The sequence below is a fragment of the Benincasa hispida genome, chromosome 11, assembly GCF_027475165.1.
Source record: "Benincasa hispida cultivar pf3 chromosome 11, pf3_genome.v1.1, whole genome shotgun sequence".
In the NCBI taxonomy this organism is placed as follows: Eukaryota; Viridiplantae; Streptophyta; class Magnoliopsida; order Cucurbitales; family Cucurbitaceae; genus Benincasa; species Benincasa hispida.
In genome coordinates this window covers 33,383,936-33,397,005 of record NC_143488.1, presented here as the reverse complement: position 1 = coordinate 33,397,005, position 13,070 = coordinate 33,383,936, and positions in this window count along the sequence as shown.

The window sequence follows — 13,070 nt, the reverse complement described above, 5'->3', positions numbered from 1 at the left end:
TAAGTGGACCTAGGAAAATATGAAAAAAAGGGAAGTGAAAATAAAGAAATTAGTAAGTAATAACCTGAATAATGTCCACTGTAGGAAATGAATCCAAGCAGACAAGACTGGTGGTGGAATGACTCCGGAACGCGAACTGGAGACCGCAGTGCTAACCCAGTGGAAAACCTTGAAAGATCTGAGAATAATGTGAATAATAATACTGAATATCTTATTACTTTGAATAATGAAAACTTGGTGGAATCCCAAACTAACATGGGATGTCCACAGTGTGGTAAAAATCATAGCAGTCTGTGTCTGAAAGGGACCGAAATTTGCTATGGGTGTGGCAAGGTTGGCCATATCCGCAAAAATTGTTATACCTTTCAGAGAAAAACAAGAGAGATTCAGAAAAAATATCAACGAGAAATCGCTGGTTCAAGTTCAGGAAGTAACAACATACTGCCTGAACTGGCGGTGGACGAAGAATGGGCGCGTGCAGGAAAGAAGGATATTCCTCGACGTATGGTGATCGAATTCGAGGAACAGCCCACTTATGACTCTAACAACGCAGAATCCTATAAATTTTGTATTTTCAGTAAGGAAATAGGACATATTCAAAAGAGGTGTGTATAGAGGAACGAGAGGATGCGCCTTAACTTTAAAAACTTACGATTATTGGGGAATGAGTAAACAAATAACTATGTAGACTGGAAGAAACTACTAACGTAAATAGCAACAATGTTCATAAATAAAAATAGTATGTTGATAACATATGTCTAATTTATGTGTGAATGATTGTAGACAAAATGCTGAGAAGTGGAAAACGTAGAACAGGGCAACCCTCTGGAAACGAAAGTGAAAGTACCTCAAGCCATCCAAGAGAAAAATCCAGGGAGGAAGAACAAATGGATAAATTCACCCAAAAACTCCAAGCAAGCTTAGAAAATATAAAATCTGATCCCGAGAAGAAATATGGGATAGAACGATTAAAGGCATTGGGAGCCACAAACTTTGAAGGAACAAAGAATCCTGCAGATGCAAAAGCATGGATGGATCAAATAGAAAAATGTTTCGAGGTGATGAGATGTCTTGAAACTGTAAGGTAAGTCTTGCCATATTCTTACTGCAAAAACAGGCAAAAGATTGGTGGAAGCTACTAAAGAATAGGAGAGGCAAGCAAGAAGAAATATGTTGGGAGGAGTTTCGAAAAGCATTTTTCGAAAGATTCTATCCCCGATCATTCAAGGATATGAAACGAGATGAGTTCCTACAGCTCATACAAGGAAACTTGATTGTAGCAGAATATGAATTAAAGTATACAAAATTATCCAAGTATGCTTTAAACATAGTGGTAGATGAAAAGGAACACTATTGGAGGTTTGAAAACAGGATTAAAACAAGAAATTCAAACTCCTGTTACAACAACCGCGGAATGGGGAGAATTTACAAAGCTAATAGAAGCCGCGATGAGAGTAGAAAGAAGTTTAACGGCAGAAGAAGTAAGACCGAAAAGAGACTCATCAATGAGTCGGTGGCGGAGGAAAGAATCAAGAAAATGCTAGTAAGCCTTTTCAACCTTGTTTTATGATAATTTCTTCCTATTCCACATTGTTTCGCTATGATTGTAATCACCATCATCATTTACACTACCTTCGACACATTATCAGCCACTGTCACTCACACCGCACCATCATCCACTTCCATCATACTCATAGTTTAGTTATTTAGTTAGTTGTACAAAACATTCTCAATGCATATTTGAAAAACTCATCGCGTTAAGATCAAAAATTAGTTTTAATGCATCTCACTTAACAGTCCTTGTGTTCGACACTGTACTTACTAGAACTCTACTTAGGTTTACACTTGGGTTTTAAAAGATAAAACATTGCGTTTAAAATACAATACTCATTTCCATTAGTAGAAATGCATGGCATAAGGCTCTAAAATTACATATCACTCTGAAACAAAACAAGTTTTTGGTACCATTACTGGGGACTTCAGTAACTAATTTGTGTCCGAAATTTTTTATTTTGATTTTCACAGGAACTCAATAGCAGGAGTATTGTACACTTAAACAAGATGATCACTTACTTATACACAACTTACTAAAAATGCTAGTTTATCTTCCTCAACTCATTAAGATTTAATTGCTCATGCTCTCGAAAAGAGATATGGATAGATTGAATATGGAAGAAATTGTATTGATATTAAAAATAAAGAGTTTTTCAATCTCTACAACTTAGTACAGAATGAAGATGTGAAGAAAAATATGAGAAATAATATAGAATAGAGATGTGATGTCGTTGGTCGCAATCTCTTGCTTCTTTCAATTTGTTTGGTCACTGCTTCATTGTGGTTGTGGTGATAATGGAGCTCTTTCCCTCCTTTTCCGAGAAGAAGACTAAGTTTCCACCTAGAATTATTCAAAGAAGAGCTTGGAAGATTAATGGCAATGGTGGAGTAGAGGAAATTTGACCAGAGCTTTGGCCTATCTTTCAATGGGAAGTATGATGCTTAGTCATTTTTTGAAAGGCTATTTATAGGCGTCAAAAGGATAGCTTCCTTCTTCTTTAATGATTTGCTGACACCTTTGCATTTAATTTCATGCCCTTTAATTCCATGCTCTATTGCATCGACTATTTGCGTCACAGATTCATTGTTTTACTATGAATGACCCAAATTAGCTACCAACTCACGTCTTGATTTGACATTCGCCGCCCATGCATTTTGTCTTTTTTCTCTTCATGTTTCATCTCATCGTGTGGTTTCCTGTGTGCAAGATTTTGCACTGGTCTAATTTCTTTCTCTACATCCAAGACTCCAACTTTTTGTTTCCTTAGTCGATTTTTGCTTTATTTCATTCAAATCCTGCATTCAAAGATATCAGATTTTACAATTTTCAAGATTTATGAGTGTTGTAGTGCATGAACGCAAGGAGTGATTATCTTTATGAATTCCATGTCAAGTTAATGCCTTTTCCTCTAATTTTTTCTAATTATTCTAAATAAAATGATACAATAACTTGTATTTCTATAAATTATCACATATTCCTTGCAAATATTAGGGACGTATGTATAAAAGAGTAAGTGTCACCTAATTTATATGATTTTTCACCAGAAATTATTCGACCAATATTTGCAGGGGCCATATTCGAAATGAAGTCATTAATTGATAAATAAATAATTGGCAATGATAGGAGTTGGGTTACTTCCAAACTAAGGTTCCTATCCATGGTGAAGAATTGCAACTTTTCGTACATCTAAAGGCATATTTTCATCCAAAAGTCATAATAAATCTGAAATCATTGTCAATTATTTGCTTATCAATAATGCTCCAAATGATCTAGGCAATTGGAAAATTTAGAGGAGCGCCAGGCGAAGACCCTCACACCCATTTAAAGAGCTTCATTGGGATATTTAACACCTTTGTGATCCCAAATATCATGTAGAGGAGATTCAATTGTCTTATTTTCATTCTCTTTAAAGGACGAAGCAAGACAATGGCCTATGTGTTAGAACCAGGCAAAATTACTTCTTGGGAGCAAATGGCGATAAAATTTTATGAAGAAATTTTTTCTGCCTACTGAAAATGCAAAAAGACGAAGAGAAATTATCAACTTTCGACAAAAGGATCTGGTGACTCTGAGTGACACGTGGCAAAGATTTAAGAGATTAGTGAGAAATTGCCCGCATAATAGCCTACCAAATTGTGTGCAAATGGAGATGTTTTATGATGAGCTTACTGAAAATTCACAGACTACAGCAAACTCTACTGCGGTGAAGGGGCCTATTAGAAAAGACATATACTGAGGAAAAGGCCATTTTGGATAGGATTTCACATAATTATGAAGATTGGGAGGATAATGGTTTTGGATCACAATCAAACTTGAGAGGAAACAATTCAAGAGCAACGAACAATGATGCAATAGCTACTCTTAAAACTTAAGTGATTGCTTTGAAAAACCTACTGCAGATGACTATTGGGATTGTTGTCCTAAATCTCTTATATTTTCATAGTTTGTAAACTTGAATATACAAATTGTTATTAATAAAATAATCGTTATTTTATATGTACATCAACTCAATCCAATAAACTAAGACCATAGGTTATTTTATGTCACTTAAACATATATGTGGTAAAATACAGGTGAAACAACCTGACTTATACTAGGCCATAACTACATGCATGCATAAATCTCAAAATGACTCTCTCACAAATTTTAACTAAATCAAACAAATTTTATTTAATAAATAACTTTTGTAAAATGTAAATAACTGAAAATTTTTTATTGGAGTCCCCCTGAAATATAAGTTCAAAATAAATTTCTAGAAGTTTTATAAATAAAAATTTCAACAAGAAATTCTAAGTTCAAACATCGAGACAAGAACTTAAAATACTAAAACATGAAAACATGAGCGAAAGCATCTCTCTGGTCCCAATGACACGATCACGGATTTCTTTCCATTCGCCAGTACACCCTTGCATTTGAAAAACATAACATAAAAAAAGGATGAGTATAAAATACTCAATAAGTAATCTCACTACCGAGGTCAAGCTAAGCATCTACGTTCTCTAGATATCACTTTCTAGTGGGACATGCATAAACCTCTAGTTTACATGGGATGGCATCTAGTAGATAATTGAACCTACTCTACCATAGATGAGATATACCCACAAACCTCTGATGAAATCTCATAAGAGATCACTAACCTTTGGTGAAATTTCGAAGGAGATCACTAATCTCTGGTGAGTCCCAAAAGAAACACAATCCTCTAGTGAAATCTCGAAGGAGATCACCACCTTTGGTGAATCCCGAAGGAAACACAAACCTCTGGTGGGTATCTAACTATGGGTAGGGGGTAACTATCACTATCATAAATAACATTCATCATAAACTAAAGTCCCACAATCATGTAAATACATATCATCATGCTCAATATTCTTCTAGTAAATCATGTAAAAAATTTAATCCATGCTTGCACTCTTAACATGTTTTAAAACATAATTAAGATAAGCTTATTTTTCCCCATGCATCTCGATGCAAACAGTCTTAGAATCCTCAAAATTATTCTTAAATTTATCGTCTGGCACAAAGGTAGTTCCAGTAGTAAGATTACTTACCTCAAATTGAAATTCCAAAATTAATCCAAGAAATCAGTCTCCAACAAAAATTTGAATTAATAGCTCAAATGCTTTGTTTACTCCAAATTTATCCAAACTTCACTCAAAGATTCAAATGTATACATAAATCATAGAGAAGAAATTGGTTAGATTAACTTGCTTCTTGTGAAGTTGACCACCAATGAGTATTGTTTTAATCAATCTTGATATAAAATCATATTCAATGAGTTAATTGGGCGATTATAAATTATTTCGTTCATCCAGCGTAATTCCTTAAGCTTAATGCAATTAGTTCAAGATTTTAGAATGTATTATTATATTCGTATTGGCTAATTGGGTAATTATAATAGTTGGTTAGGTTTCTAATCAATTTGACTAGGATTAAATAAGAGATTTGATATAGAGTTCAATGATCAATTAAACTAATTGGGGAAACATCAAATTAAACCCAAGCTAGACCTTTTCATTATTAGTTTCACATATCTCTCTCTTGCTGTCATTTATTTTCATGCAAATTTATCTTTCATTGAACTCAACTCCAATCACAGACTCCTCATCAGTTACCTTGGAATCGAAGGCATTATAACTAAGAAACACAAAGGTTCCCTATGGATTCGACCCATACTTAAATTTATTTTATTTGATTGGAAGGATTCAACAACCTTTTGGTCCGATCATTCCCCTCACATTTACAACTGTAAATTAGAAAATTGGATCTTCGTAACAAATCCCTCACTTTCTTCCGGATCGACTTGATCTTTCTGCTAATACTACGTAGTAGTTGTTGCTGTATTTGATAAGTTTTAGAAATTTTATTTGATGGTCGGGAAGGACTCCACAACAAGTTCCTTTCCTTACAGTCAAATTCATGTCGTTGTCAAGGAAACTTGTTTGTTTTGCTTAGTTAAGTTTCTAGTTAAAGATTTCTTATGCTTTTGATTTGTTTTTTTTTTTTAATGTCAGTTCTATTATGGCAGATGAGGCACTTCATCAATGTTGTTCGTTGTGTGCAAGGCGAGCTACGCAACGAGGCCAAGGGGTTAGTGAGTTTTTTGAGTTTAGAAGTTAAATTTCTTAACTAATTTCTATTGTTCAAGTTTTGGTTGATATGCAATTGAAGAGTTTGAAGTTGTGCAGAATCTGTTCATATAAAGGTCACTTTTCTGACGCGTGCCCTTGTCTGTAATGGAGCCGGAGGCCAATAGTCACCGCCTTGATAGATTATCTTGGTCACTGGGAACCTAATCCTTATATCCATCTTGGATTAAAGGATCAATCTTATGGCTATAGAGAATCTATATGACTACTATCCTATCGTGTCCTATTGGTAAGAGTTTGCTCGGGCAGCTGACCAAGGTATGTTTCTAGAGGATATAGTGTTCTTTGACAATGACGACAATGACATGGATCTCATGCCATATATAGAATCAGTAGTCAAAACGTAGGAAGAACATGTAACGACCTAACTTTTTGAGATCTCTAATTGGGGTCATTATTACCGTGCATGTAATTTTAAAACAAAAGTATTTGGCTAATGTTGCTCTTAAACCCCTTACCTAAGTAAATAAAATTTGCAATTCACCGAACCTACTTCTTATACTAACTAGTAGTATAAGTGACAAATCCGAGGTCGAACCTTAAGGAACCTTATGACTGACTATCTCAATTTAAGAATTCCTTGACTAAAGGGGGCAGTTTGTTGGTTTGTAAAGAAATTAAAATAAAGAAGCGTGCATGATTTGATTAATGTGAGACAAACAAAATTGAGCACAAAACTGACATGAAATTCTCAATGTAAAAGTTCTTGGGGAAACATGTTCATTGGGTCAATTCTATCACTAAATTAAAAAATATTATAAAAATTCCATAATTCCCCAACCTATTAGGCTAAAGACCTAATATCCCAATTTGCAAACAAAAATTAAAATCTTTATTAGCCCTAAATTATTCAAAATCACTTCCTTGATAGCAATTTCATTTATCCTAATTTGCTTTAAAACTTAGGGTTTCTTTGTCGTGACATGCTTTAAGCCGGAAAGCCTAGGCGAACGATTTGTTGGAAGAATCTAAATTAGATTATTCATGTAAGAATTCCGAAAAAAGTCTTTATTCATTACAAGAAAACCTAATTCTGCAACTTTATCTACCATTATGCAAAGTAACCAAGTAGAATTTGCAAACAAAAAAACAAGAAATCAATGAGAATCAAATTAATATTGGATTAATTTGAATAGTTCAAATTAATTGAGGAAATTAATTATATAAGACATAATTAATATAAAATTAATTATATATAATATAATTAATATGATGTATATGATACATTATATTGCAAAGTTTTATTGAGAGGAAATAAATATTTGAATTTGATTCAAATATTATTTATATGAATGTGATTCATATAAAAACTATAGGTTAAATCTAATATGAATTTGATTCGTATTAAATACGATAGGTTAAATGAGAGATTAATAAACTATAGGTTATATTATATTTTATATAATATAAATTATAGGTTATTTGTTATATTTGATATGACATAAGGTTTGTTGCATATATATATTAAGGTAATTAATATATATATTTGTATTTTAGATTAATTTTTTGAATTTAAAATTAATCTAAATTAAGGGAGGGAGTTACCGTAACTCTATCTACTCACTCTCTCATTTAAACGTGAAAATTGGTTTCACATATTAGTTTTTACAGAGATATCTTCTCCTTCACAAGAAGCTCAAGTGATAGGTTCTGAGATCACAAGTATTCTTTATAAAATAAATCATTCCTCTCAAACCAAGAACTCCCCTCCCTTCCAAAATTAAAGCGAAGCCAACCACTTTCACCGATTCTCACACTCTGAGAATACTGAGGTTTCTTTGTGGTGGTGTCCACATTGGATTTTGGTATTGTTGTCTTTGGAGCATTTGAATTCATGGGAGAATACGTTGTGTTCATGACTGGAGAGAAAACATGAAGATAAATTGGTCTTCAAGGGTAAGTGTGACTCTCCCTTTGTTTCTCTTTAGTTCTGTTTTAACAGTATGCTGATTTTATGAATGTTTATCGCATAAGTTTTCGTCGATTCTCTGATTTGCTACTATTCTATAAAACTAAATTAAGAGACACAATGCCTTTCACGCTTCTACTTTAGTCTTCAAAACCTTTAGGCATACCCTGCCAAAAACAAGTCTATAAGGAGTAGTTCCTAACGGTGTTTTAAATGTAGTATGGTACACCCATAGAGCATCGTTGAGGCGAGTGCTCCAAATTTTCCTCTTGGGGTTAACTATTTTCTCTAAAATTCTTTTCACTTTTTGGTTGGATATCTCAGCTTGCCCATTAGTTTGAGGGTGGTACGATGTAGCTACACTGTGATGAACCCCCTACTTTCTTAAAAGTGCTTAAATGGTTTGGCTGCAAAATTGGGTTCCTTGGTCACTTATTATGGCTCAAGGTATCCTGAATCTACAACAAAATGTTATTTTTAAAAAAAAACCTTGAAACAGTAACAGAATCATTATATCTAGTAGGGATAGCCTCAACCCACTTCGATACATAGTCAACTGCTAATAAAATGTAAAGATACCCAAATGAAGAAGGAAAAGAGCCCATAAAGTTCATGCCCCATACGTCAAACACTTCACAGTCAAAAGTTGAGTTTAATGGCATTTAATTTCTCTAAGACAATAAACCTGACCTTTGACATTTTTCATAAGACTTACAAAAGGTACGCACTGACAAACAAATAATTCCAAAATAAGCCACAATCCAAGACTTTCCTAGCAGTTCTTTTTGGGCTGAAATGACCATCGCGTGCGTGCTCATGAAAAAAATATAGAATAGATTGAATTCCTCTTCGAGGACACACCTCCTAGTGACTTAAGCAGAACAAATTTTCCAAAGATGGGGAGGGCCACACACAAAGTATTTTGAATCACTCTTAAGCTTAGACTTCTTAGATGAAGGCATGTTAAAAGGAAACTTACTGGTCATAAGGTAATTTACCATGTCGAAAAACCATGGAATGAAAGTGGATACCATGAATAAATGCTCATCTGGGAAGTCTTCTCTCATTGGAATTGGTTCTTCTTTTTGCACAATCCTACTCAAGTGGTCGGCTACTGAGTGCTCTAATCCTTTACACCAAAAATCAGAATTTGCAAAAAGAAAGACCAAACAAAGAAACACTTCTTCCGATCTTTCCATGCCATCTATGTTATTCAGTCCAAGTCGGATGGGGCACCAAAGATTTTTGGTTGTGTCTAGGTCTCGTATGGTTTTGGTTATATGTTGAGCTGTCTCAATTGGATCAATAGCTTTGTTTCCACCAAAAACTAATCTTCCCTGGTCTAAGGCAACACAACCAGATGCTATGTACAGAAGTATACACCTATCTTCTATGCATTCCTTCGCTGTTCTTAGTGCTACTTCCTTTGTTTACTATCGGAGTATGATAGGGCTCATCCTCTCAGTAATGTTTTCTGCTACTTTTATTTCTTCATCCTCGAACCCCTTTCTTATCCTTGGTTTTCAAATTGAACTCTTGTAGAAGGAGGATCCATCTCACTAGCCTTGGCTTTGTTTCCTTTTTCAACATAAGGTATTTAAGAGTGATAGCTGGTAGAAATACAAGCTATTGAGGCCTTTTATTTAGAATTATGAGGGCTAATAAGTAGAATATTGTGTTGATAATACTAAGAATTCATGTGAAAAGTGAGCTTGCATCGATCAACACTGAAAATCTCGGCTAACCCAATATTATGCATTATTCGGCGTCAACATGTCTATTTTCGTAGCTATCGCAGGAGTTGATCGCATGTGTTCATCGCATGGATGTTGCGGCTACAGAGTGATAACCATGATAGAAGGGTGATCGTAAGGTTGGTGGAATGCGATGGTACTTCGGAAAACAAACATGAATGCATACCTTGGGAGTATAAAAAAGATGATGTTGACATTTCACCTACCGCACCAAAAGTGACAGTGATTCAAAGTGTGACCACCAATGCTGTCGGCATTTGAGCTCTATAAATAGAGCCTTAGAGCCTAAATTCAAGGTATCTGAGCTTCTGCCTTAAGGCAGATCCTTTTGATCATAGATGAGAGTATGAGCAAGATATTCTTTGAGAGTTCTTCATTCCTTCAACCCATTCTGAGTGACGACTGGAGCTTTTCCAGAGATAGAGCTTGAGAGAGACTGCTCCACCACCCATCCATGCCACCACCGACAGCCTTGACATACATCTGATGGAAGCAAGTGATTGCCTACATCTAGCCCTCCACCTCTCTTTTTATCTGTGTATTGTATTACATTTTGGCTTAAGACATTAATACATTTTGTAATCAATGCATCTCTTTATTTCCTTCGACACCATCTTCATTATCTTCTTCTCTATCATCACTTATTTTCATTGCAACGAACTAAGTAAGATCACAAGCGTTATCGCATATTCAATCATGCGTCATAGAGATATGAAACATGTAGTAAACCACCGAGAGGTGTGCATTGTGCGAGCATAGTGAGTCAATCCTCTTCGCTTAGTGTGAGGTTGTCACAATGCTTGTCTATAGCTGATTAGCCGCAACTAACTGCCCAAGAGGGTAAGTAGTGAAACTCACCAAACAAAGTAAGTAGTGTTCCTAGAGATAGGAATAATCTTATGTTCAACCCAACCATGCGTTATAGAGATATAAGCTGCGGCTGACCACTGAGAGGTGTGCGACGCGTTAGTGTGGCGAGCTGGGATTACCCTTGCGATCAAGCTTAATGATGCGGTGATTTATCTCCTCCACCATTCTATTTATTTTTCCATGCATCTTATTACGCGTTAACAATTACCACGTCTCTACCAATTCTCATAGTCATACTTCCATTACTCAATCTGTTTAGTTAGGAGGAGTAGCACATAGTTTTTTAACTTCTTTATTCTTTTATTCATCGCCTCAAATGCATTGCTTCGTAACATTTAGCTACAAGTCCCTAAGTTCGACCTCGTATCACCCGAGAAACTTGTGATCTCGTTATACTTGGTGAGAAAGCAAGAAAACTTGTGATAGGAACGAATGATCATCGCATACACAATTAACGCATATTCTTTAGTTCAACGCATGATCATCGACGCATGGAGATCAACGCATAGCATAAGATATGCATTCCGTATTTTCCTCCCATCAAGTTTTTGGCGCCATTGTTGGGGACTTGGCAGGTAATAGTTTGTTAAGTTTTTTGTTTTCATAGGCATCTCATGGGGGTATTGTAGCTTGTGTGACCCAGTTGTAAACAATATTTCAATGAAGGTGATGTGTTGAGAGCCAATATTGACCCCGAGATAGAAAGGCTATCCGTCGCACGAGCTGAAAATAATCTGAGGCGCGTATCAATCAACATACGACCATCAAATGCTGGAAGCTCCGATGGTCAGGACGAGTCTCTTGACCTAAGCAGTTGAGATCAATCTCCTACATGGAAGACTCCTTGCGGTGGCTTCACTCCAATTTCTCTAGGACGTCTTCTACTCTATCTTTACTTTGCTTTCCTAGTTAACTTTATTTTATTTATTTGATTATTGTCATTTTGGAATTGTGGTTGCTTTCTTGTATTTGGTGTGTGTTCGCCCCTTGTGGATGCGACATTAATTCCCCTCGATGTGTAGTTTCAACGAAAGAATTCTCTCCATCATTCAACGCATGGCTATGACCGCATGAATTCTAAAGTATGGTCGCAATTGTTATTCTGCTCGTAGGTTCTTTTCTTGTTATCTTTTATGCATTATCCTTCTGAAATTCTCTTGTAAAAGGAGGATCCATCTCACTAGCCTTGGCTTTGTTTCCTTTTTCAAACGGTAGGCCCCATTGTGGAGGTTGAAGAATACAGGTGAAGGTCAAATGGCTTTTGAGAGTGTCAAAGGCATCCTTTTTTTTTTTTTTTTTTTTTTTTTTTTTTTGTCAAAGTTGAACTAGCATCTTTTTGCAACAAAAATGATAGAGGCAATGCGATCTTTGAAAAATCATTAATGAATCGTCGGTAAAATCCTACACTTTCAAGAAAAGAACACACTTCCCTAACACATGTGGGATAGAGGAGGTTCGCAACAACATATATTTTAGCCTTGTCTACCTCTATTCCTTTTGCAGAGACTAGATGTCCTAATACAATACCATGGTTAGCCATAAAGGGACACTTCTCATAATTAAGAACTAAGTTTGTTTCAATAAATCTTTTCATGATTAAGCTAAGGTTATGCAAACATTCTTCAAATGAATTCCCATAAACTGTAAAATCATTCATGAAGACCTCTATACATTTTTCTATGAAATCAGAAAATATACTTAACATGCACCTTTGAAAAGTATATGGGGCGTTACAAAGCCCAAAAGGAATCCTCCTAAAAGCGTACGTTCCAAAGATGCAATTGAATGGGCAATTGGAATTTGATAGAAACCTTAAAAACCATCTACAAAATAGAAAAATTATTTTCCGACAAGCTGTTCTACCATTCGGTCAAGAAAGGGTATGAGAAAATGATCTTTTTTAGTTACCTCATTTAATCTTTGAAAGTTAGTACACATTTGGCAACCATTTTGAACTCTCATAGGAATTATTTCACCTTTTTTATTTTCAACAATTGTCATGTCGATTTTTTAGTACTCCATGAATAGGACTTACCCACTTACTGTTGGGCATGGGCTAAATGATATTGGCTTTGTGGAGTTTTATTATTTCCTTGAGCACCATCTCTTTCATAGCGGGGTTGTGTCTCTTTTGTGGTTGCACCGTAGCCTTTTCTCCATCTTTTAGAATTATCTTATGCATGCAAAGGGACAGGCTTGTCCCTTTAATTTCCTCTAAGATCTAACTGATTGCCTTTTTATACAACTTCAAAGTTTCCACCAAGGTGTTTTCCTGAGAAGCTGTCAATTCTCTAGAAATGATCACAAGAAAGGTGTTTTCTTCCTCTAGGTACACA